Below are 24439 nucleotides of genomic sequence, written 5' to 3'. Positions count from 1 at the left end.
CAGTCCTCTAGTACTTAAGTCGGCATTGTGCCTTTTGTATTTACATCCGATGCAATTTCTGTGTTTCATCGACAATAAGAAGGCCAGAGGGATACAGTAAACCTGAAGTGAAGCATCGGAATCTATAACTAGTGTCACAGGAATGGTTCAAAGCATAGACAGTAGGAAGAGTCAGTCTTCTTGTACTTAAGTCGGCATTGTGCCTTTTCTATTTAATTCCGATGCTATTTCTGTGTTTCGTCGTCAATAAGAAGGTCTGAGGGATACAGAAAACCTGAAGTGAAGCATCGGAATCTATAACTAGTGTCACAGGAATGGCTCAAAACATACACAGCAAGATGAGTCAGTCTTCTTGTACTTTAGTCGGCATTGTGCCCTTTGTATTTAATTACGATGTAATTTCTGTGTTTCATCGTCAATAACAAGGTCCAAGGGATACAGTAAACCTGAAGTGATGCATCGGAATCTATAACTAGTGTCACAGGAATGGTTCAAAGCATAGACAGTAGGAAGAGTCAGTCTTCTTGTACATAAGTCGGCATTGTGCCTTTTCTATTTAATTCCGATACTATTTCTGTGTTTCGTCGTCAATAAGAAGGCCTGAGGGATACAGAAAACCTGAAGTGAAGCATCGGAATCTATAACTACTGTCACAGGAATGGCTCAAAACATACACAGCAAGATGAGTCAGTCTTCTTGTACTTTAGTCGGCATTGTGCCTTTTGTATTTATTACGATGCAATTTCTGTGTTTCATCGTCAATAACAAGGTCCAAGGGATACAGTAAACCTGAAGTGATGCATCGGAATCTATAACTAGTGTCACAGGAATGGTTCAAAGCATAGACAGTAGGAAGAGTCAGTCTTCTTATCCCTAAGTCGGCACTGTGCCTTTTGTATTTAAGTCCGATGCAATTTCTGTGTTTCATCGTCAATAAGAAGGTCAGAGGGATACAGTAAACCTGAAGGGAAGCATCGGTATCTATAACTAGTGTCACTGGAATGGTCCAAAGCATAGTCAGTAAGAAGAGTCAGTCTTCTTGTACTTAATTCGGCATTGTGCCTTTTTATTTAATCCCGATGCAATTTCTGTGTTTCATCGTCAATAAGAAGGTCGAAGGGATATAGTAAACCTGAAGTGAAACATCGGAATCTATAACTAGTGTCAGAGGAATTGTTCAATCATAGTCAGTAAGAAGAGTCAGTCTTCTTGTACTTAAGTCGGCATTCTGCCTTTTCTATTTAATTCCGAAGCAATATCTGTGTTTCATCTTCAATTAGAAGGTCAGAGGGATACTGCAAACCTGAAGCGAAGCATCGGAATGTATAACTAGGGTCTTAGGAATGGCTCAAAACATAGACAGTAGTAAGAGTCATTCTTCTTGTACTTGAGTCGGCATTGTGCCTTTTGTATTTATTACCGATGCAATTTCTGTGTTTCATCGTCAATATGAAGGTCAGAGGGATACAGTAAACCTGAAGTGAAGCATCGGAATCTATAACTAGTGTCACAGGAATGGATCAAAACATAGGCAGAAGGAAGAGTAATTCGTCTTGTACTTAAATCGGCATTGTGCCTTTTCTATTTAACTCCGATGCAATTTCTGTGTTTCATCGTCAATAAGAAGGTCAATGGGATACAGTAAACTTGAAGTGAATCATCGGAATCTATAACTAGTGTCACAGGAATGGTTCAAAACATAGACAGTAGGGAGAGTCAGTCTTCTTGTACTTATGTCGGCTTTGTGCCTTTTGTATTTAATTCCGATGCAATTTCTGTGTTTCATCGACAATAAGAAGGTCCAAGAGATACAGTAAACGTGAAGTAAAGCATCGGAATCTACAACTAAGATCACAGGGATGGTTCAAAACATAGACAGCAGGAAGCGTCAGTCTTCTTGTACTTAAGCCGGCATTGTGCCTTTTGTATTTAATTCCGATGCAGTTTCTGTGTTTCATCATCAACAAGAAGGACAAAGGAATACAGTAATCCTGAAATGAAGCATCGTAATGTATAACTAGTGTCACAGGAATGGTTCATAACATAGACAGTAGGAAGAGTCAGTCCTTTGTACTTGAGTCGGCATTGTGCCTTTTGTATTTAATTCCGATGCAATTTCTGTGTTTAATCGTCAATAAGAAGGTCAGAGGGATACAGTTAACCTGAAGTGAAGCATCGGAATGTACAACTAGTGTCACAGGAATGGCTCAAAACATAGACAGTAGAAAGAGTCATTCTTCTTGTACTTGAGTCGGCATTGTGCCTTTTGTATTTATTTCCGATGCAATTTCTGTGTTACATCGTCAATAAGAAGGTCAGAGGGATACGGTAAACCTGAAGTGACGCATCGGAATCTATAACTAGTGTCACAGGAATGGTTCAAAGCATAGACAGTAGGAAGAGTCAGTCTTCTTGTACTTAAGTCGGCATTGTGCCTTTTCTATTTAATTCCGATGCTATTTCTGTGTTTCGTCGTCAATAAGAAGGTCTGAGGAATACAGAAAACCTGAAGTGAAGCATCGGAATCTATAACTAGTGTCACAGGAATGGCTCAAAACATACACAGCAAGATGAGTCAGTCTTCTTGTACTTTAGTCGGCATTGTGCCCTTTGTATTTAATTACGATGTAATTTCTGTATTTCATCGTCAATAACAAGGTCCAAGGGATACAGTAAACCTGAAGTGATGCATCGGAATCTATAACTAGTGTCACAGGAATGGTTCAAACATAGACAGTAGGAAGAGTCAGTCTTCTTGTACATAAGTCGGCATTGTGCCTTTTCTATTTAATTCCGATACTATTTCTGTGTTTCGTCGTCAATAAGAAGGTCTGAGGGATACAGAAAACCTGAAGTGAAGCATCGGAATCTATAACTACTGTCACAGGAATGGCTCAAAACATAGACAGCAAGATGAGTCAGCCTTCTTGTACTTTAGTCGGCATTGTGCCTTTTGTATTTATTACGATGCAATTTCTGTGTTTCATCATCAATAACAAGGTCCAAGGGATACAGTAAACCTGAAGTGATGCATCGGAATCTATAACTAGTGTCACAGGAATGGTTCAAAGCATAGACAGTAGGAAGAGTCAGTCTTCTTATCCTTAAGTCGGCACTGTGCCTTTTGTATTTAAGTCCGATGCAATTTCTGTGTTTCATCGTCAATAAGAAGGTCAGAGGGATACAGTAAACCTGAAGGGAAGCATCGGTATCTATAACTAGTGTCACAGGAATGGTTCAAAGCATAGTAAGTAAGAAGAGTCAGTCTTCTTGTACTTAATTCGGCATTGTGCCTTTTTATTTAATCCCGATGCAATTTCTGTGTTTCATCGTCAATAAGAAGGTCGAAGGGATATAGTAAACCTGAAGTGAAGCATCGGAATCTATAACTAGTGTCAGAGGAATTGTTCAATCATAGTCAGTAAGAAGAGTCAGTCTTCTTGTACTTAAGTCGGCATTCTGCCTTTTCTATTTAATTCCGAAGCAATATCTGTGTTTCATCTTCAATTAGAAGGTCAGAGGGATACTGCAAACCTGAAGCGAAGCATCGGAATGTATAACTAGGGTCTTAGGAATGGCTCAAAACATAGACAGTAGTAAGAGTCATTCTTCTTGTACTCGAGTCGGCATTGTGCCTTTTGTATTTATTTCCGATGCAATTTCTGTGTTTCATCGTCAATATGAAGGTCAGAGGGATACAGTAAACCTGAAGTGAAGCATCGGAATCTATAACTAGTGTCACAGGAATGGATCAAAACATAGGCAGAAGGAAGAGTAATTCGTCTTGTACTGAAGTCGGCATTGTCCCTTTTCTATTTAACTCCGATGCAATTTCTGTGTTTCATCGTCAATAAGAAGGTCAATGGGATTCAGTAAACTTGAAGTGAATCATCGGAATCTATAACTAGTGTCACAGGAATGGTTCAAAACATAGACAGTAGGGAGAGTCAGTCTTCTTGTACTTATGTCGGCTTTGTGCCTTTTGTATTTAATTCCGATGCAATTTCTGTGTTTCATCGACAATAAGAAGGTCCAAGAGATACAGTAAACGTGAAGTAAAGCATCGGAATCTACAACTAAGGTCACAGGGATGGTTCAAAACATAGACAGCTGGAAGCGTCAGTCTTCTTGTACTTAAGCCGGCATTGTGAGTTTTGTATTTAATTCCGATGCAGTTTCTGTGTTTCATCATCAACAAGAAGGTCAAAGGAATACAGTAATCCTGAAATGAAGCATCGTAATGTATAACTAGTGTCACAGGAATGGTTCATAACATAGACAGTAGGAAGAGTCAGTCCTTTGTACTTGAGTCGGAATTGTGCCTTTTGTATTTAATTCCGATGCAATTTCTGTGTTTCATCGTCAATAAGAAGGTCAGAGGGATACAGTTAACCTGAAGTGAAGCTTCGGAATGTACAACTAGTGTCACAGGAATGGCTCAAAACATAGACAGTAGAAAGAGTCATTCTTCTTGTACTTGAGTCGGCATTGTGCCTTTTGTATTTATTTCCGATGCAATTTCTGTGTTACATCGTCAATAAGAAGGTCAGAGGGATACGGTAAACCTGAAGTGACGCATCGGAATCTATAACTAGTGTCACAGGAATGGTTCAAAACATAGACGGTAGGAAGAGTCATTCTTCTTGTATTTAAGTCGGCATTGTGCATTTTCTATTTAATTCCGATGCAATTTCTGTGTTTCATCGTCAATAAGAAGGTCAAAGGGATACAGTAAACTTGAAGTGAATCATCGGAATCTATAACTAGTGTCACAGGAATGGTTCAAAACATAGACAGTAGGAAGAGTCAGTCTTCTTGTACTTTTGTCGGCATTATGCCTTTTGTATTTAATTCCGATGCAATTTCTGTGTTTAATCGGCAATAAGAAGGTCCAAGGGAAACAGTAATCCTGAAGTGAAGCATCGGAATCTATAACTAGTGTCACAGAAATGGTTCAAAACATAGACAGTAAGAAGAGTCAGTCTTCTTGTACTTAAGTCGGCATTGTGCCTTTTGTATATTATTTCGATGCAATTTCCGTGTTTCATCGTTAATAAGAAGGTCCAAGGGATTCAGTAAACACATAGTGAAGCATCGGAATCTAAAACTGGTCTCACAGGAAATGTTCAAATCATAGTCAGTAAGAAGAGTCAGTCTTCTTGTACTTAAGTCGGCATTGTGGATTTTGTATTTAACTCCGATGCAATTTCTGTGTTTCATCATCAACATGAAGGTCAGAGGGACGCTGTAAACCTGAAGTGAAGCATCGGAATCTATAATTAGTGTAAGAAGAATGAATCAAAACACAGACAGTAAGATGAGTCAGTCTTCTTGTACGTAAGTCGGCATTGTGACTTTTGTATTTAATTCCGATGCAATTTCTGTGTTTCATCGTCAACAAGAAGGTCAGAGGGATACAGTAAACCTGATGTGAAGCATCGGAATCTATAACTAGTGTCACGGAGATGGTTCAAAACATAGAGATTAGGAAGAGTCAGTCTTCTTATGCTTACGTCGGCACTGTGTTTTTTGTATTTATTTCCGATGCAATTGCTGTGTTTCATCGTCAATAAGGAGGTCAGAGGGATACAGTAAACCTAAAGTGAAGCATCGGAAACTATCACTAGTGTCACAGGAATGGTTCAAAACATAGACAGTAGGAAGAGTCATTCTTCTTGTACTTAAGTCGGCATTGTGCGTTTTCTATTTAATTCCGATGCAATTTCTGTGTTTCATCGTCAATAAGAAGGTCCAAGGGATACAGTAAACCTGAAGCAAAGCATCGGAATCTATAACTAGTGTCACAGGAATGGTTCAAAACATAGACAGTAGGAAGAGTCAGTCTTCTTGTACTTAAGTCGGCATTGTGCCTTTTGTATTTAATTCCGATGCAATTTCTGTGTTTCATCGTCAATGAGGAGGTCAGAAGGATACAGTAAAACTGAAGTGAAGCATCAGAATCCATAACTAGTGTCACAGGAATGGTTCAAAACATAGACAGTAAGAAGAGTCAGTCTACTTGTACCTAAGTCGGCATTGTGCCTTTTGTATTTAATCCCGATGCAATTTCTGTGCTTCATCGTCAATAAGATGGTCCAAGGGAGACAGTACACCTGATGTAAAGCATCGGAATCTATAACTAGTGTCACAGGAATGGTTCAAAGCATAGACAGTAGGAAGAGTCATTCTTCTTGTACTTAAGTCGGCATTGTGCGTTTTCTATTTAATTCCGATGCAATTTCTGTGTTTCATCGTCAATAAGAAGGTCCAAGGGATACAGTAAACCTGAAGCAAAGCATCGGAATCTATAACTAGTGTCACAGGAATGGTTCAAAACATAGACAGTAGGAAGAGTCAGTCTTCTTGTACTTAAGTCGGCATTGTGCCTTTTGTATTTAATTCCGATGCAATTTCTGTGTTTCATCGTCAATGAGGAGGTCAGAGGGATACAGTAAAACTGAAGTGAAGCATCAGAATCCATAACTAGTGTCACAGGAATGGTTCAAAACATAGACAGTAAGAAGAGTCAGTCTACTTGTACCTAAGTCGGCATTGTGCCTTTTGTATTTAATCCCGATGCAATTTCTGTGCTTCATCGTCAATAAGATGGTCCAAGGGAGACAGTACACCTGATGTAAAGCATCGGAATCTATAACTAGTGTCACAGGAATGGTTCAAATCATAGACAGTAAGAAGACTCAGTCTTCTTGTTCTTAAGTCGGCATTGTGGCTTTTCTATTTAATTCCGATGCAATTTCTGTGTTTCATCATCAAGAAGACGGTCAGAGGGATACAGTAAACCTGAAGTGAAGCATCGTAATGTATAACTAGTGTCACAGGAATGGTTTAAAACATAGACAGTATGAAGAGTCAGTCTTCTTGTACTTGCGTCGGCATTGTGCCTTTTGGATTTAATTCCGATGCAATTTCTGTGTTTCGTCGTCAATAAGAAGGTCAGAGGGATACAGTAAACCTGAAGTGAAGCATCGGAATCTATTACTAGTGTCACAGGAATGGTTCAAACATAGACAGTAGGAAGAGTCAGTCTTCTTGTATTTATGTCGGCATTGTGCCTTTTGTATATAATTTCGATGCAATTTCTGTGTTTCATCGTCAATAAGAAGGTCCAAGGGTTTCAATAAACACATAGTGAAGCATCGGAATCTAAAACTGGTCTCACAGGAAATGTTCAAATCGTAGTCAGTAAGAAGAGTCAGTCTTCTTGTACTTAAGTCGGCACTGTGGATTTTGTACTTAATTCCGATGCAATTTCTGTGTTTCGTCGTCAATAAGGAGGTCCCAGGGATACAGTAAACCTGAAGTGAAGCACCGGAATCTAAAACCGGTCTCTCAGGAAACGTTCAAAACATAGAGAGTAAGAAGAGCCAGTCAATTTGTATTTGAGTCGGCATTGTGCCTTTTGTATTTAATTCCGATGCAGTTTCTGTGTTTCATCGTCAATAAGAAAGTCAGAGGGATACAGTAAACCTGAAGTGAAGCATCGGAATCTATAACTAGTGTCACAGGAATGGTTCAAAGCATAGACAGTAGGAAGAGTCAGTCTTCTTGTACCTATGTCGGCATTGTGCCTTTTCTATTTAATTCCGATGCTATTTCTGTGTTTCGTCGTCAATAAGAAGGTCTGAGGGATACAGATAACCTGAAGTGAAGCATCGGAATCTATAACTAGTGTCACAGGAACGGTTTAAAACATAGGCAATAGGAAGGGTCAGTCTTCTTGTACTTAAGTCGGCATTGTGCCTTTCCTATTTAATTCCGATGAAATGTCTGTGTGTCGTCGTCAATAAGAAGGTCCACGGGATGCAGTAAACCTGAAGTGAAGCATCGGAATCTATAACTAGTGTCACGGGAGTGGTTCAAAACATAGACAGTAAGAAGAGTCAGTCCTCTAGTACTTAAGTCGGCATTGTGCCTTTCGTATTTAAATCGGATGCAATTTCTGTGTTTCATCGACAATAAGAAGGCCAGAGGGATACAGTAAACCTGAAGTGAAGCATCGGAATCTATAACTAGTGTCACAGGAATGGTTCAAAGCATAGACCGTAGGAAGAGTCAGTCTTCTTGTACTTATGTCGGCATTGTGCCTTTTCTATTTAATTCCGATGCTATTTCTGTGTTTCGTCGTCAATAAGAAGGTCTGAGGGATGCAGAAAACCTGAAGTGAAGCATCGGAATCTATAACTAGTGTCACAGGAATGGCTCAAAACATACACAGCAAGATGAGTCAGTCTTCTTGTACTTTAGTCGGCATTGCGCCTTTTGTATTTAATTCCGATGCAATTTCTGTGTTTCATCGTCAATAACAAGGTCCAAGGGATACAGTAAACCTGAAGTGATGCATCGGAATCTATAACTAGTGTCACAGGAATTGTTCAAACATAGACAGTAGGAAGAGTCAGTCTTCCTGTACATAAGTCGGCATTGCGCCTTTTGTATTTAATTCAGATGCAATTTCTGTATTTCATCGTCAATAAGAAGGTCCATGGGATACAGTAAACCTGAAGTGAAGCTTCGGATTCCGTAACTAGTGTCACAGGAATGGTTCAAAACATAGACCGTAAGAAGTGTCAGTCTTCTTGTACTTAAGTCGGCATTGTGCCTTTTCTATTTAATTCCGATGCAATATCTGTGTTTCGTCGTCAATGATAAGGTCCAAGAGATACAGTAAACCTCAAGTGAAGCATCGGAATCTATAGCTAGTGTCACAGGTATAGTTCAAAACATAGACAGTAAGATGAGTCAGTCTTCTTGTACGTAAGTCGGCATTGTGCCTTTTGTATTTAATTCCGATGCAATTCGTGTGTTTCATCGTCAATAAGAAGGTCAGAGGGATCCAGTAAACCTGAAGTGAAGCATCGGAATCTATAACTAGTGTCACGGGAATGGTTCAAAACATAGAGATTAGGAAGAGTCAGTCTTCTTATGCTTACGTCGGCACTGTGCCGTTTGTATTTAATTCCGATGCAATTTCTGTGTTTCATCGACAATAAGAAGGTCAGAGGGATACAGAAAACCTGAAGTGAAGCATCGGAATCTATAACTAGTGTCACAGGAATGGCTCAAAACATACACAGCAGGATGAGTCAGTCTTCATGTACTTTAGTCGGCATTGTGCCTTTTGTATTTAAATTCGATGCAATTTCTGTGTTTCATCGTCAATAACAAGGTCGAAGGGATACGGTAAACCTGAAGTGATGCATCGGAATCTATAACTAGTGTCACAGGAATGGTTCAAAGCATAGACAGTAGGAAGAGTCAGTCTTCTTGTCCATAAGTCGGCATTGTGCCTTTTCTATTTAATTCCGATGCTATTTCTGTGTTTCGTCGTCAATAAGAAGGTCTGAGGGATACAGAAAACCTGAAGTGAAGCATCGGAATCTATAACTACTGTCACAGGAATGGCTCAAAACATACACAGCAAGATGAGTCAGTCTTCTTGTACTTTAGTCGGCATTGTGCCTTTTGTATTTAATTACGATGCAATTTCTGTGTTTCAGCGTCAATAACAAGGTGCAAGGGATACAGTAAACCTGAAGTGATGCATCGGAATCTATAACTGGTGTCACAGGAATGGTTCAAAGCATAGACAGTAGGAAGAGTCAGTCTTCTTATCCTTAAGTCGGCACTGTGCCTTTTGTATTTAAGTCCGATGCAATTTCTGTGTTTCATCGTCAATAAGAAGGTCAGAGGGATACAGTAAACCTGAAGGGAAGCATCGGAATCTATAACTAGTGTCACAGGAATGGTTCAAAGCATAGTCAGTAAGAAGAGTCAGTCTTCTTGTACTTAAATCGGCATTGTGCCTTTTTATTTAATCCCGATGCAATTTCTGTGTTTCATCGTCAATAAGAAGGTCGAAGGGATATAGTAAACCTGAAGTGAAGCATCGGAATCTATAACTAGTGTCAGAGAAATTGTTCAATCATAGTCAGTAAGAGGAGTCAGTCTTCTTGTACTTAAGTCGGCATTCTGCCTTTTCTATTTAATTCCGAAGCAATATCTGTGTTTCATCTTCAATTACAAGGTCAGAGGGATACTGCAAACCTGAAGTGAAGCATCGGAATGTATAACTAGGGTCACAGGAATGGCTCAAATCATAGACAGTAGTAAGAGTCATTCTTCTTGTACTTGGGTCGGCATTGTGCCTTTTGTATTTATTTCCGATGCAATTTCTGTGTTTCATCGTCAATAAGAAGGTCAGAGGGATACAGTAAACCTGATGTGAAGCATCGGAATCTATAACTAGTGTCACAGGAATGGTTCAAAACATAGGCAGAGGAAGAGTAATTCTTCTTGTACTTATGTCGGCATTGTGCCTTTTCTATTTAACTCCGATGCAATTTCTGTGTTTCATCGTCAATAAGAAGGTCAATGGGATACAGTAAACTTGAAGTGAATCATCGGAATCTATAACTAGTGTCACAGGAATGGTTCAAAACATAGACAGTAGGGAGAGTCAGTCCTCTTGTACTTATGTCGTCTTTGTGCCTTTTGTATTTAATTCCGATGCAATTTCTGTGTTTCATCGACAATAAGAAGGTCCAAGAGATACAGTAAACGTGAAGTAAAGCATCGGAATCTACAACTAAGGTCACAGGGATGGTTCAAAACATAGACAGTAGGAAGCGTCAGTCTTCTTGTACTTAAGCCGGCATTGTGCCTTTTGTATTTAATTCCGATGCAATTTCTGTGTTTCATCATCAACAAGAAGGTCAAAGGAATACAGTAAACCTGAAATGTAGCATCAGAATGTATAACTAGTGTCACAGGAATGGTTCATAACATAGACAGTAGGAAGAGTCAGTCCTTTGTACTTGAGTCGGCATTGTGCCTTTTGTGTTTAATTGCGATGCAATTTCTGTGTTTCATCGTCAATAAGAAGGTCCGAGGGATACCGTTAACCTGAAGTGAAGCATCGGAATCTATAACTAGTGTCACAGAAATGGTTCAAAACATAGACAGTAAGAAGAGTCAGTCTTCTTGTACTTAAGTCGGCATTGTGCCTTTTGTATATTATTTCGATGCAATTTCCGTGTATCATCGTCAATAAGAAGGTCCAAGGGATTCAGTAAACACATAGTGAAGCATCGGAATCTAAAACTGGTCTCACAGGAAATGTTCAACTCATAGTCAGTAAGAAGAGTCAGTCTTCTTGAACTTAAGTCGGCATTGTGGATTTTGTATTTAACTCCGATGCAATTTCTGTGTTTCATCATCAATAAGAAGGTCAGAGGGACGCTGTAAACCTGAAGTGAAAAATCGGAATCTATAATTAGTGTCACAGGAATGGTTCAAAACATAGACAGTAAGATGAGTCAGTCTTCTTGTACGTAAGTCGGCGTTGTGACTTTTGTATTTAATTCCGTTGCAATTTATGTGTTTCATCGTCAACAAGAAGGTCAGAGGGATACAGTAAACCTGATGTGAAGCATCGGAATCTATAACTAGTGTCACGGGGATGGTTCAAAACATAGAGATTAGGAAGAGTCAGTCTTCTTATACTTAAGTCACTACTGTGCCTTTTGTATTTAATTCGAATGCAATTTCGGTGTTTCATCGTCAATAACAAGGTCAGAGGGATACAGTAAACCAGAAGTGAAGCATCGGAATCAATAACTAGTGTCACAGGAATGGTTCAAAACATAGACAGTAGGAAGAGTCAGTCTTCTTGTACTTGAGACGGCATTGTGCCTTTTGTATTTATTTCCGATGCAATTGCTGTGTTTCATCGTCAATAAGGAGGTCAGAGGGATACAGTAAACCTGAAGTGAAGCATCGGAAACTATAACTAGTGTCACAGGAATGGTTCAAAACATAGACAGTAGGAAGAGTCATTCTTCTTGTACTTATGTCGGCATTGTGCGTTTTCTATTTAATTCCGATGCAATTTCTGTGTTTCATCGTCAATAAGAAGGTCCAAGGGATACAGTAAACCTGAAGCCAAGTATCGGAATCTATAACTAGTGTCACAGGAATGGTTCAAAACATAGACAGTAGGAAGAGTCAGTCTTCTTGTACTTAAGTCGGCTTGTGCCTTTTGTATTTAATTCCGATGCAATTTCTGTGTTTCATCGTCAATGAGGAGGTCAGAGGGATACAGTAAAACTGAGGTGAAGCATCAGAATCTATAACTAGTGTCACAGGAATGGTTCAAAACATAGACAGTAAGAAGAGTCAGTCTACTTGTACCTAAGTCGGCATTGTGAATTTTGTATTTAATCCCGATGCAATTTCTGTGCTTTATCGTCAATAAGATGGTCCAAGGGAGACAGTACACCTGATGTAAAGCATCGGAATCTATAACTAGTGTCACAGGAATGGTTCAAACCACAGACAGTAAGAAGAGTCAGTCTTCTTGTACTTAAGTCGGCATTGTGGCTTTTCTATTTAATTCCGATGCAATTTCTGTGTTTCATCATCAAGAAGACGGTCAGAGGGATACAGTAAACCTGAAGTGAAGCATCGTAATGTATAACTAGTGTCACAGGAATGGTTCAAAACATAGACAGTATGAAGAGTCAGTCTTCTTGTACTTGCGTCGGCAGTGTGCCTTTTGGATTTAATTCCGATGCAATTTCTGTGTTTCGTCGTCAATAAGGAGGTCCAAGGGATACAGTAAACCTGAAGTGTAGCACCGGAATCTAAAACCGGTCTCTCAGGAAACGTTCAAAATATAGAGAGTAAGAAGAGCCAGTCAATTTGTATTTGAGTCGGTATTGTGCCTTTTGTATTTAATTCCGATGCAGTTTCTGTGTTTCATCGTCAATAAGAAGGTCGGAGGGATGCAGTAAACCTGAAGTGAAGCATCGGAATCTATAACTAGTGTCACAGGAGTGGTTCAAAACATAGACAGTAAGAAGAGTCAGTCCTCTAGTACTTATGTCGGCATTGTGCCTTTCGTATTTAAATCCGATGCAATTTCTGTGTTTCATCGACAATAAGAAGGCCAGAGGGATATAGTAAACCTGAAGTGAAGCATCGGAATCTATAACTAGTGTCACAGGAGTGGTTCAAAGCATAGACAGTAGGAAGAGTCAGTCAACTTGTACTTATGTCGGCATTGTGAATTTTCTATTTATTTCCGATGCTATTTCTGTGTTTCGACGTCAATAAGAAGGTCTGAGGGATGCAGAAAACCTGAAAAGAAGCATCGGAATCTATAACTAGTGTCACAGGAATGGCTCAAAACATACACAGCAAGATGAGTCAGTCTTCTTGTACTTTAGTCGGCATTGCGCTTTTGTATTTAATTCCGATGCAATTTCTGTGTTTCATCGTCAATAAGAAGGTCCAAGGGATACAGTAAACCTGAAGTGATGCATCGGAATCTATAACTAGTGTCACAGGAATTGTTCAAACATAGACAGTAGGAAGAGTCAGTCTTCTTGTACTTAAGTCGGCATTGTGCCTTTTCTATTTAATTCCGATGCAATTTCTGTGTTTCGTCGTCAATGATAAGGTCCAAGAGATACAGTAAACCTGAAGTGAAGCATCGGAATCTATAGCTAGTGTCACAGGTATAGTTCAAAACATAGACAGTAAGATGAGTCAGTCTTCTTGTACGTAAGTCGGCATTGTGCCTTTTGTATTTAATTCCGATGCAATTCGTGTGTTTCATCGTCAATAAGAAGGTCAGAGGGATCCAGTAAAAATGAAGTGAAGCTTCGGAATCCGTAACCAGTGTCACAGGAATGGTTCAAAACATAGACTATGAAGAGTCAGTCTTCTTGCACTTAAGTCGGCATTGTGCCTTTTCTATTTAATTCCGATGCAATTTCTGTGTTTCGTCGTCAATGATAAGGTAAAAGAGATACAGTAAACCTGAAGTGAAGCATCGGAATCTATAGCTAGTGTCACAGGTATAGTTCAAAGCATAGACAGTAAGATGAGTCAGTCTTCTTGTACGTAAGTCGGCATTGTGCCTTTTGTATTTAATTCCGATGCAATTCGTGTGTTTCATCGTCAATAAGAAGGTCAGAGGGATCCAGTAAACCTGAAGTGAAGCGTCGGAATCTATAACTAGTGTCACGGGAATGGTTCAAAACATAGAGATTAGGAAGAGTCATTCTTCTTATGCTTACGTCGGCACTGTGTCTTTTGTATTTAATTGCGATGCAATTTGTGTGTTTCATCGTCAATAAGAAGTTCAGAGGGATACAGTAAACCTGAAGGGAAGCATCGGTATCAATAACTAGTGTCACAGGAATGGTTCAAAACATAGTCAGTAAGAAGAGTCAGTCTTCTTGTACTTAATTCGGCATTGTGCCTTTTTATTTAACCCAGATGCAATTTCTGTGTTTCATCTTCAATAAGAAGGTCGAAGGGATACTGCAAACCTGAAGTGAAGCATCGGAATGTATAACTAGGGTCACAGGAATGGCTCAAAACATAGACAGTAGTAAGAGTCATTCTTCTTGTACTTGAGTCGGCATTGTGCCTTTTGTATTTATTTCCGATGCAATTTCTATGTTTCATCGTCAATAAGAAGGTCAGAGGGGTACAGTAAACCTGAAGTGAAGCATCGGAATCTATAACTAGTGTCACAGGAATTGTTCAAAACATAGGCAAAGGGAAGAGTAATTCTTCTTGTACTTAAGTCGGCATTGTGCCTTTTGTATTTAACTCCGATGCAATTTCTGTGTTTTATCGTCAATAAGAAGGTCAATGGGATACAGTAAACTTGAAGTGAATCATCGGAATCTATAACTAGTGTCACAGGAATGGTTCAAACATAGACAGTAGGGAGAGTCAGTCTTCTTGTACTTATGTCGGCTTTGTGCCTTTTGTATTTAATTCCGATGCAATTTCTGTGTTTCATCGACAATAAGAAGGTCCAAGGGATACAGTAAACCTGAAGTAAAGCATCGGAATCTGCAACTAAGGTCACAGGGATGGTTCAAAACATAGACAGTAGGAAGAGTCAGTCTTCTTGTACTTAAGCTGGCATTGTGCCTTTTGTATTTAATTCCGATGCAATTTCTGTGTTTCATCATCAAGAATAAGGTCAGAGGAATACAGTAAACCTAAAGTGAAGCATCGGAATGTGTAACTAGTGTCACAGGAATCTTTCATAACATCGACAGTAGGAAGAGTCAGTCCTTTGTACTTGAATCGGCATTGTGCCTTTTGTATTTAATTCCGATGCAATTTCTGTGTTTCGTCGTCAATACGAAGGTCAGAGGGATACAGTAAACCTGAAGTGAAGCATCGGAATGTACAACTAGTGTCACAGGAATGGTTCAAAACATAGACAGTAGTAAGAGTCATTCTTCTTCTACTTGAGTCGGCATTGTGCCTTTTGTACTTAATTCCGATGCAATATCTGTGTTTCATCGTCAATACGAAGGCCAGAGGGATACAGTAAACCTGAAGTGATGCATCGGAATCTATAACTAGTGTCACAGGAATGATTCAAAACATAGACAGTAGGAAGAGTCAGTCTTCTTGTACTTATGTCGGCATTGTGCCTTTTCTGCTTAATTCCGATGCAATTTCTGTTTTCATCGTCAATAAGAAGGTCCTAGGGAGACAGTAAACCCGAATTGAAGCATCGGAATCTATAACTAGTGTCACAGGAATGGTTCAAAACATAGACAGTAAGAAGAGTCAGTCTTCTCATACTAATGTCGGCATTGTGCCATTTCTATATAATTCCGATGCAATTTCTGTGTTTCGTCGTCAATAAGAAGGTCCAAGGGATACAGAAAACCTGAAGTGAAGCACCGGAATCTAAAACCGGTCTCTCATTAAAGGTTCAAATCATAGAGAGTAAGAAGAGATAGTCAATTTGTATTTGAGTCGGCATTGGGCCTTTTGTATTTAATTCCATTGCAGTTTCTGTGTTTCATCGTCAATAAGAAGGTCAGAGGGAATCAGTAAACCTGAAGTGAAGCATCGGAATCTATAACTAGTGTCACAGGAATGGTTCAAAACATAGACATCAAGAAGAGTCAGTCTACTTGTACCTAAGTCGGCATTGTGCCTTTTGTATTTAATCCCGATGCAATTTCTGTGTTTCATTGTCAATGATAAGGTCCAAGAGATACAGTAAACCTGAAGTGAAGCATCGGAATCTATAGCTAGTGTCACAGGAATTGTTCAAACATAGACAGTAGGAAGAGTCAGTCTTCTTGTACTTAAGTCGGCATTGTGCCTTTTGTATTTAATTCCGATGCAATTTCTGTATTTCATCGTCAATAAGAAGGTCCATGGGATACAGTAAACCTGAAGTGAATCTTCGGAATCCGTAACTAGTGTTACAGGAATGGTTCAAAACATAGACCGTAAGAAGAGTCAGTCTTCTTGTACTTAAGTCGGCATTGTGCCTTTTCTATTTAATTCCGATGCAATTTCTGTGTTTCGTCGTCAATGATAAGGTCCAAGAGATACAGTAAACCTGAAGTGAAGCATCGGAATCTATAGCTAGTGTCACAGGTATAGTTCAAAACATAGTCAGTAAGATGAGTCAGTCTTCTTGTACGTAAGTCGGCATTGTGCCTTTTGAATTTAATTCCGATGCAATTCGTGTGTTTCATCGTCAATAAGATGGTCAGAGGGATACAGTAAACCTGAAGTGAAGCATCAGAATCTATAACTAGTGTCACAGGAATGGTTCAAAACATAGGTAGAAGGAAGAGTATTTCTTCTTGTACTTAAGTCGGCAGTGTTCCCTTTGTATTTAACTCCGATGCAATATCTGTGTTTCATCGTCAATAAGAAGGTCAGTGGGATACAGTAAACTTGAAGTGAATCATCGGAATCTATAACTAGTGTCACAGGAATGGGTCAAAACATAGACAGTAGGGAGAGTCAGTCTTCTTGTACTTATGTCGGCTTTGTGCCTTTTGTATTTAATTCCGATGCAATTTCTGTGTTTCATCGACAATAAGAAGGTCCAAGGGATACAGTAAACCTGAAGTAAAGCATCGGAATCTACAACTAAGGTCACAGGTATGGTTCAAAACATAGACAGTGGGAAGAGTCAGTCTTCTTGTACTTAAGCCGGCATTGTGCCTTTTGTATTTAATTCCGATGTAATTTCTGTGTTTCATCATCAAGAATAAGGTCAGAGGAATACAGTAAACCTGAAGTGAAGCATCGGAATGTATAACTAGTGTCACAGGAATGGTTAATATCATAGACAGTAGGAGGAGTCAGTCCTTTGTTCTTGAGTCGGCATTGTGCCTTTTGTATTTAATTCCGATGCAATTTCTGTGTTTCATCGTCAATAAGAAGGTCAGAGGGATACAGTAAACCTGAAGCGAAGCATCGGAATGTACAACTAGTGTCACAGGAATGGTTCAAAACATAGACAGTAGTAAGAGTCATTCTTCTTGTACTTGAGTCGGCATTGTGCCTTTTGTATTTATTTCCGATTTAATTTCTGTGTTTCATCGTCAATAAGAAGGTCAGAGGGATACAGTAGACCTGAAGTGACGCATCGGAATCTATAACTAGTGTCACAGGAATGGTTCAAATCATAGACAGTAAGAAGAGTCAGTCTTCTTGTACTTAAGTCGGCATTGTGCCTTTCTGCTTAATTCCGATGCTATTTCTGTATTTCATCATCAAGAAGAAGGTCAGAGGAATACAGTTAACCTGAAGTAAAGCTTCGGAATGTATAACTAGTGTCACATTAATGGTTGAAAACATAGACAGTAGGAAGAGTCAGGCTTCTTGTACTTGAGTCGGCATTGTGCCTTTTGTACTTAATTCCGATGCAATATCTGTGTTTCATCGTCAATAAGAAGGCCAGAGGGATACAGTAAACCTGATGTGATGCATCGGAATCTATAACTAGTGTCACAGGAATGGTTCAAATCATAGACAGTAGGAAGAGTCAGTCTTCTTGTACTTAAGTCGGCATTGTGCCTTTTCTATTTCATTCCGATGCAATTTCTGTTTTTCATGGTCAATAAGAAGGTCCTAGGGATACAGTAAACCCGAATTGAAGCATCGGAATCTATAACTAGTGTCACAGGAATGGTTCAAAGCACAGACAGTAAGAAGAGTCAGTCTTCTCGTACTTAAGTCGGCATTGTGCCATTTCTATTTAATTCCGATGCAATTTCTGTGTTTCATCGTCAATAAGATGGTCCAAGGGAGGCAATACACCTGAAGTAAAGCATCGGAATCTATAACTAGTGTCACAGAAATGGTTCAAAACGTAGTCAGTAAGAAGAGTCAGTCTTCTTGTACTTAAGTCGGCAATGTGGCTTTTCTATTTAATTCCGATGCAATTTCTGTGTTTCATCATCCAGAAGACGGTCAGAGAGATACAGTAAACCTGAAGTGAAGCATCGTAATGTATAACTAGTGTCTCAGGAATGGTTCAAAACATAGACAATATGAAGAGTCAGTCTTCTTGTACTTGCGTCGGCATTGTGCCTTTTGGATTTAATTCCGATGCAATTTCTGTTTTTCATCGTCAATAAGAAGGTCAGAGGGATACAGTAAACCTGAAGTGAAGCATCGGAATCTATTACTAGTGTCACAGGAATGGTTCAAAACATAGACAGTAGGAAGAGTCAGTCTTCCTGTACTTATGTCGGCATTGCGCCTTTTGTACTTAATTCCGATGCAATTTCTGTGTTTCATCGTCAATAAGAAGGTCCAAGGGATACAGTAAACGTGAAGTGAAGCATCGGATTCTATAACTAGTGTCACAGGAAGGGTTCATAACATAGACAGTAAGAAGAGTCAGTCTTCTTGTACTTAAGTCGGCATTGTGCCTTTTGTATATAATTTCGATGCAATTTCTGTGTTTCATCGTCAATAAGAAGGTCCAAGGGTTTCGGTAAACACATAGCGAAGCATCGAAATTTAAAACTGGTCTCACAGGAAATGTTTAAATCGTAGTCAGCAAGAAGAGTCAGTCTTCTTGAACTTAAGTCGGCATTGTGGATTTTGTATTTAATTCCGATGCAATTTCTGTGTTTCATCTTCAATAAGAAGGTCAGAGGGATGCAGTAAACCTGAAGTGAAGCATCGGAATCTATAACTAGTGTCACAGAAAAGGTTCAAAACATAGACAGTAAGAGGAGTCTGTCTTCTTGTACTTAAGTCGGCACTGTGCCTTTTGTAATTAATTCCGATGCAATTTCTGTGTTCCATCGTCAATAAGAAGGTCAGAGGGATACAGTAAACCTGAAGGGAAGCATCGGTATCTATAACTAGTGTCACAGGAATGGTTCAAAACATAGTAAGTAAGTAGAGTCAGTCTTCTTGTACTTAATTCGGCATTGTGCCTTTTTATTTAACCCAGATGCAATTTCTGTGTTTCATCGTCAATAAGAAGGTCGAAGGGATATAGTAAACCTGAAGTGAAGCATCGGAATCTATAACTAGTGTCAGAGGAATTGTTCAAACATAGTCAGTAAGAAGAGTCAGTCTTCTTGTACTTAAGTCGGCATTCTGCCTTTTCTATTTAATTCCGAAGCAATATCTGTGTTACATCTTCAATTAGAAGGTCAGAGGGATACTGCAAACCTGAAGTGAAGCATCGCAATGTATAACTAGGGTCACAGGAATGGCTCAAAACATAGACAGTAGTAAGAGTCATTCTTCTTGTACTTGAGTCGGCAATTTGCCTTTTGTATTTATTTCCGATGCAATTTCTGTGTTTCATCGTCAATAAGAAGGTCAGAGGGATACAGTGAACCTGAAGTGAAGCATCAGAATCTATAACAAGTGTCACAGGAATGGTTCAAAACATAGGCAGAAGGAAGAGTATTTCTTCTTGTACTTAAGTCGGCAGTGTGCCCTTTGTATTTAACTCCGATGCAATTTCTGTGTTTCATCGTCAATAAGAAGGTCAATGGGATACGGTAAGCTTGAAGTGAATCATCAGAATCTATAACTAGTGTCACAGGAATGGTTCAAAACATAGACAGTAGGGAGAGTCAGTCTTCTTGTACTTATGTCGGCTTTGTGCCTTTTGTATTTAATTCCGATGCAATTTCTGTGTTTCATCGACACTAAGAAGGTCCAAGGGATACAGTAAACCTGAAGTAAAGCATCGGAAACTACAACTAAGGTCACAGGGATGGTTCAAAACATAGACAGTAGGAAGAGTCAGTCTTCTTGTACTTAAGCCGGCATTGTGCCTTTTGTATTTAATTCCGATGCAATTTCTGTGTTTCATCATCAAGAATAAGGTCAGAGGAATACAGTAAACCTGACGTGAAGCATCGGAATGTATAACTAGTGTCACAGGAATGGTTCATACCATAGACAGTAGGAAGAGTCAGTCCTTTGTACTTGAGTCGGCATTGTGCCATTTGTATTTAATTCCGATGCAATTTCTGTGTTTCATCGACAATAAGAAGGTCCAAGGGATACAGTAAACCTGAAGTAAAGCATCGGAATCTACAACTAAGGTCACAGGGATGGTTCAAAACATAGACAGTAGTAAGAGTCAGTCTTCTTGTACTTAAGCCGGCATTGTGCCTTTTGTATTTAATTCCGATGCAATTTCTGTGTTTCATCATCAAGAATAAGTTCAGAGGAATACAGTTAACCTGAAGTAAAGCTTCGGAATGTATAACTAGTGTCACATTAATGGTTGATAACATAGACAGTAGGAAGAGTCATTCTTCTTGTACTTGAGTCGGCATTGTGCCTTTTGTACTTAATTCCGATGCAATATCTGTGTTTCATCGTCAATAAGAAGGCCAGAGGGATACAGTAAACCTGAAGTGATGCATCGGAATCTATAACTAGTGTCACAGGAATGGTTCAAATCATAGACAGTAAGAAGAGTCAGTCTTCTTGTACTTAAGTCGGCATTGTGCCTTTCTGTTTAATTCCGATGCTATTTCTGTATTTCATCATCAAGAAGAAGGTCAGAGGAATACACTTAACCTGAAGTAAAGCTTCGGAATGTATAACCAGTGTCCCATTAATGGTTGATAACATAGACAGTAGGAAGAGTCATTCTTCTTGTACTTGAGTCGGCATTGTGCCTTTTGTACTTAATTCCGATGCAATATCTGTGTTTCATCGTCAATAAGAAGGCCAGAGGGATACAGTAAACCTGAAGTGATGCATCGGAATCTATAACTAGTGTCACAGGAATGGTTCAAAACACAGACAGTAAGAAGAGTCAGTCTACTTGTACCTAAGTCGGCATTGTGCCTATTGTATTTAATCCCGATGCAATTTCTGTGTTTCATCGTCAATAAGATGGTCCAAGGGAGGCAGTACACCTGAAGTAAAGCATCGGAATCTATAACTAGTGTCACAGAAATGGTTCAAAGCGTAGTCAGTAAGAAGAGTCAGTCTTCTTGTACTTAAGTCGGCAATGTGGCTTTTCTATTTAATTCCGATGCAATTTCTGTGTTTCATCATCCAGAAGACGGTCAGAGAGATACAGTAAACCTGAAGTGAAGCATCGTAATGTATAACTAGTGTCTCAGGAATGGTTCAAAACATAGACAATATGAAGAGTCAGTCTTCTTGTACTTGCGTCGGCATTGTGCCTTTTGGATTTAAAACCGATGTAATTTCTGTTTTTCATCGTCAATAAGAAGGTCAGAGGGATACAGTAAACCTGAAGTGAAGCATCGGAATCTATAACTATTGTCACAGGAATGGTTCAAAACATAGACAGTAAGAAGAGTCAGTCTTCTTGTACTTAAGTCGGCATTGTGCCTTTTGTATATAATTTCGATGCAATTTCTATGTTTCATCGTCAATAAGAAGGTCCAAGGGTTTCAGTAAACACATAGCGAAGCATCGGAATTTAAAACTGGTCTCACAGGAAATGTTTAAATCGTAGTCAGCAAGAAGAGTCAGTCTTCTTGAACTTAAGTCGGCATTGTGGACTTTGTATTTAATTCCGATGCAATTTCTGTGTTTCATCTTCAATAAGAAGGTCAGAGGGATGCAGTAAACCTGAAGTGAAGCATCGGAATCTATAACTAGTGTCACAGAAAAGGTTCAAAGCATAGACAGTAAGAGGAGTCTGTCTCCTTGTACTTAAGTCGACATTGTGCCTTTTGTATTTAATTCCGATGCAATTTCTGTGTTTCATCGTCAATAAGAAGGTCAGAGGGATACAGTAAACCTGAAGAGAAGCATCGGAATCTATAACTAGTGTCACAGGAATGGTTCAAAACATAGACAGTAGGGAGAGTCAGTCTTCTTGTACTTATGTCGGCTTTGTGCCTTTTGTATTTAATTCCGATGCAATTTCTGTGTTTCATCGACAATAAGAAGGTCCAAGGGATACAGTAAACCTGAAGTAAAGCATCGGAATCTACAACTAAGGTCACAGGGATGGTTCAAAACATAGACAGTAGGAAGAGTCAGTCTTCTTGTACTTAAGCCGGCATTGTGCCTTTTGTATTTAATTCCGATGCAATTTCTGTGTTTCATCATCAAGAATAAGGTCAGAGGAATACAGTAAACCTGAAGTGAAGCATCGGAATGTATAACTAGTGTCACAGGAATGGTTCATATCATAGACAGTAGGAAGAGTCAGTCCTTTGTACTTGATTCGGCATTGTGCCTTTTGTATTTAATTCCGATGCAATTTCTGTGTTTCATCGTCAATAAGAAGGTCAGAGGGATACAGTAAACCTGAAGCGAAGCATCGGAATGTACAACTAGTGTCACAGGAATGGTTCAAAACATAGACAGTAGTAAGAGTCATTCTTCTTGTACTTAAGTCGGCATTGTGCCTTTTGTATTTATTTCGGATTTAATTTCTGTGTTTCATCGTCAATAAGAAGGTCAGAGGGATACAGTAGACCTGAAGTGACGCATCGGAATCTATAACTAGTGTCACAGGAATGGTTCAAATCATAGACAGTAAGAAGAGTCAGTCTTCTTGTACTTAAGTCGGCATTGTGCCTTTCTGTTTAATTCCGATGCTATTTCTGTAGTTCATCATCAAGAAGAAGGTCAGAGGAATACAGTTAACCTGAAGTAAAGCTTCGGAATGTATAACTAGTGTCACATTAATGGTTGATAACATAGACAGTAGGAAGAGTCATTCTTCTTGTACTTGAGTCGGCATTGTGCCTTTTGTACTTAATTCCGATGCAATATCTGTGTTTCATCGTCAATAAGAAGGCCAGAGGGATGCAGTAAACCTGAAGTGATGCATCGGAATCTATAACTAGTGTCACAGGAATGGTTCAAAACACAGACAGTAAGAAGAGTCAGTCTTCTCGTACTTAAGTCGGCATTGTGCCATTTCTATTTAATTCCGATTCAAGTTCTGTGTTTCGTCGTCAATAAGAAGGTCCAAGGGATACAGTAAACCTGAAGTGAAGCACCGGAATCTAAAACCTGTCTCTCAGGAAAGGTTCAAAACATAGCGAGTAAGAAGAGATAGTCAATTTGTATTTGAGTCGGCATTGTGCCTTTTGTATTTAATTCCGATGCAGTTTCTGTGTTTCATCGTCAATAAGAAGGACAGAGAGAATCAGTAAACCTGAAGTGAAGGATCGGAATCTATAACTAGTGTCACAGGAATGGTTCAAAACATAGACAGTAAGAAGAGTCAGTCTTCTTGTACTTAAGTCGGCAATGTGGCTTTTCTATTTAATTCCGATGCAATTTCTGTGTTTCATCATCCAGAAGACGGTCAGAGAGATACAGTAAACCTGAAGTGAAGCATCGTAATGTATAACTAGAGTCTCAGGAATGGTTCAAAACATAGACAATATGAAGAGTCAGTCTTCTTGTACTTGCGTCGGCATTGTGCCTTTTGGATTTAATTCCGATGCAATTTCTGTGTTTCATCGTCAATAAGAAGGTCAGAGGGATACAGTAAACCTGAAGTGAAGCAACGGAATCTATTACCAGTGTCACAGGAATGGTTCAAAACATAGACAGTAGGAAGAGTCAGTCTTCCTGTACTTATGTCGGCATTGCGCCTTTTGTACTTAATTCCGATGCAATTTCTGTGTTTCATCGTCAATAAGAAGGTCCAAGGGATACAGTAAACGTGAAGTGAAGCATCGGATTCTATAACTAGTGTCACAGGAACGGTTCAAAACATAGACAGTAAGAAGAGTCAGTCTTCTTGTACTTAAGTCGGCATTGTGCCTTTTGTATATAATTTCGATGCAATTTCTGTGTTTCATCGTCAATAAGAAGGTCCAAGGGTTTCAGTAAACACATAGCGAAGCATTGGAATTTAAAACTGGTCTCACAGGAAATGTTTAAATCGTAGTCAGCAAGAAGAGTCAGTCTTCTTGAACTTAAGTCGGCATTGTGGATTTTGTATTTAATTCCGATGCAATTTCTGTGTTTCATCGTCAATAAGAAGGTCTGAGGGATACAGTAAACCTGAAGAGAAGCATCGGAATCTATAACTAGTGTCACAGGAATGATTCAAAGCATAGACAGTAGGAAGAGTCAGTCTTATTGTACTTAAGTCGGCATTGTGCCTTTTCTGTTTAATTCC

This window comes from Schistocerca americana, chromosome 3 (assembly GCF_021461395.2).
Source record: "Schistocerca americana isolate TAMUIC-IGC-003095 chromosome 3, iqSchAmer2.1, whole genome shotgun sequence".
Classification (NCBI taxonomy): Eukaryota; Metazoa; Arthropoda; class Insecta; order Orthoptera; family Acrididae; genus Schistocerca; species Schistocerca americana.
This window is presented reverse-complemented; position numbering follows the sequence as displayed.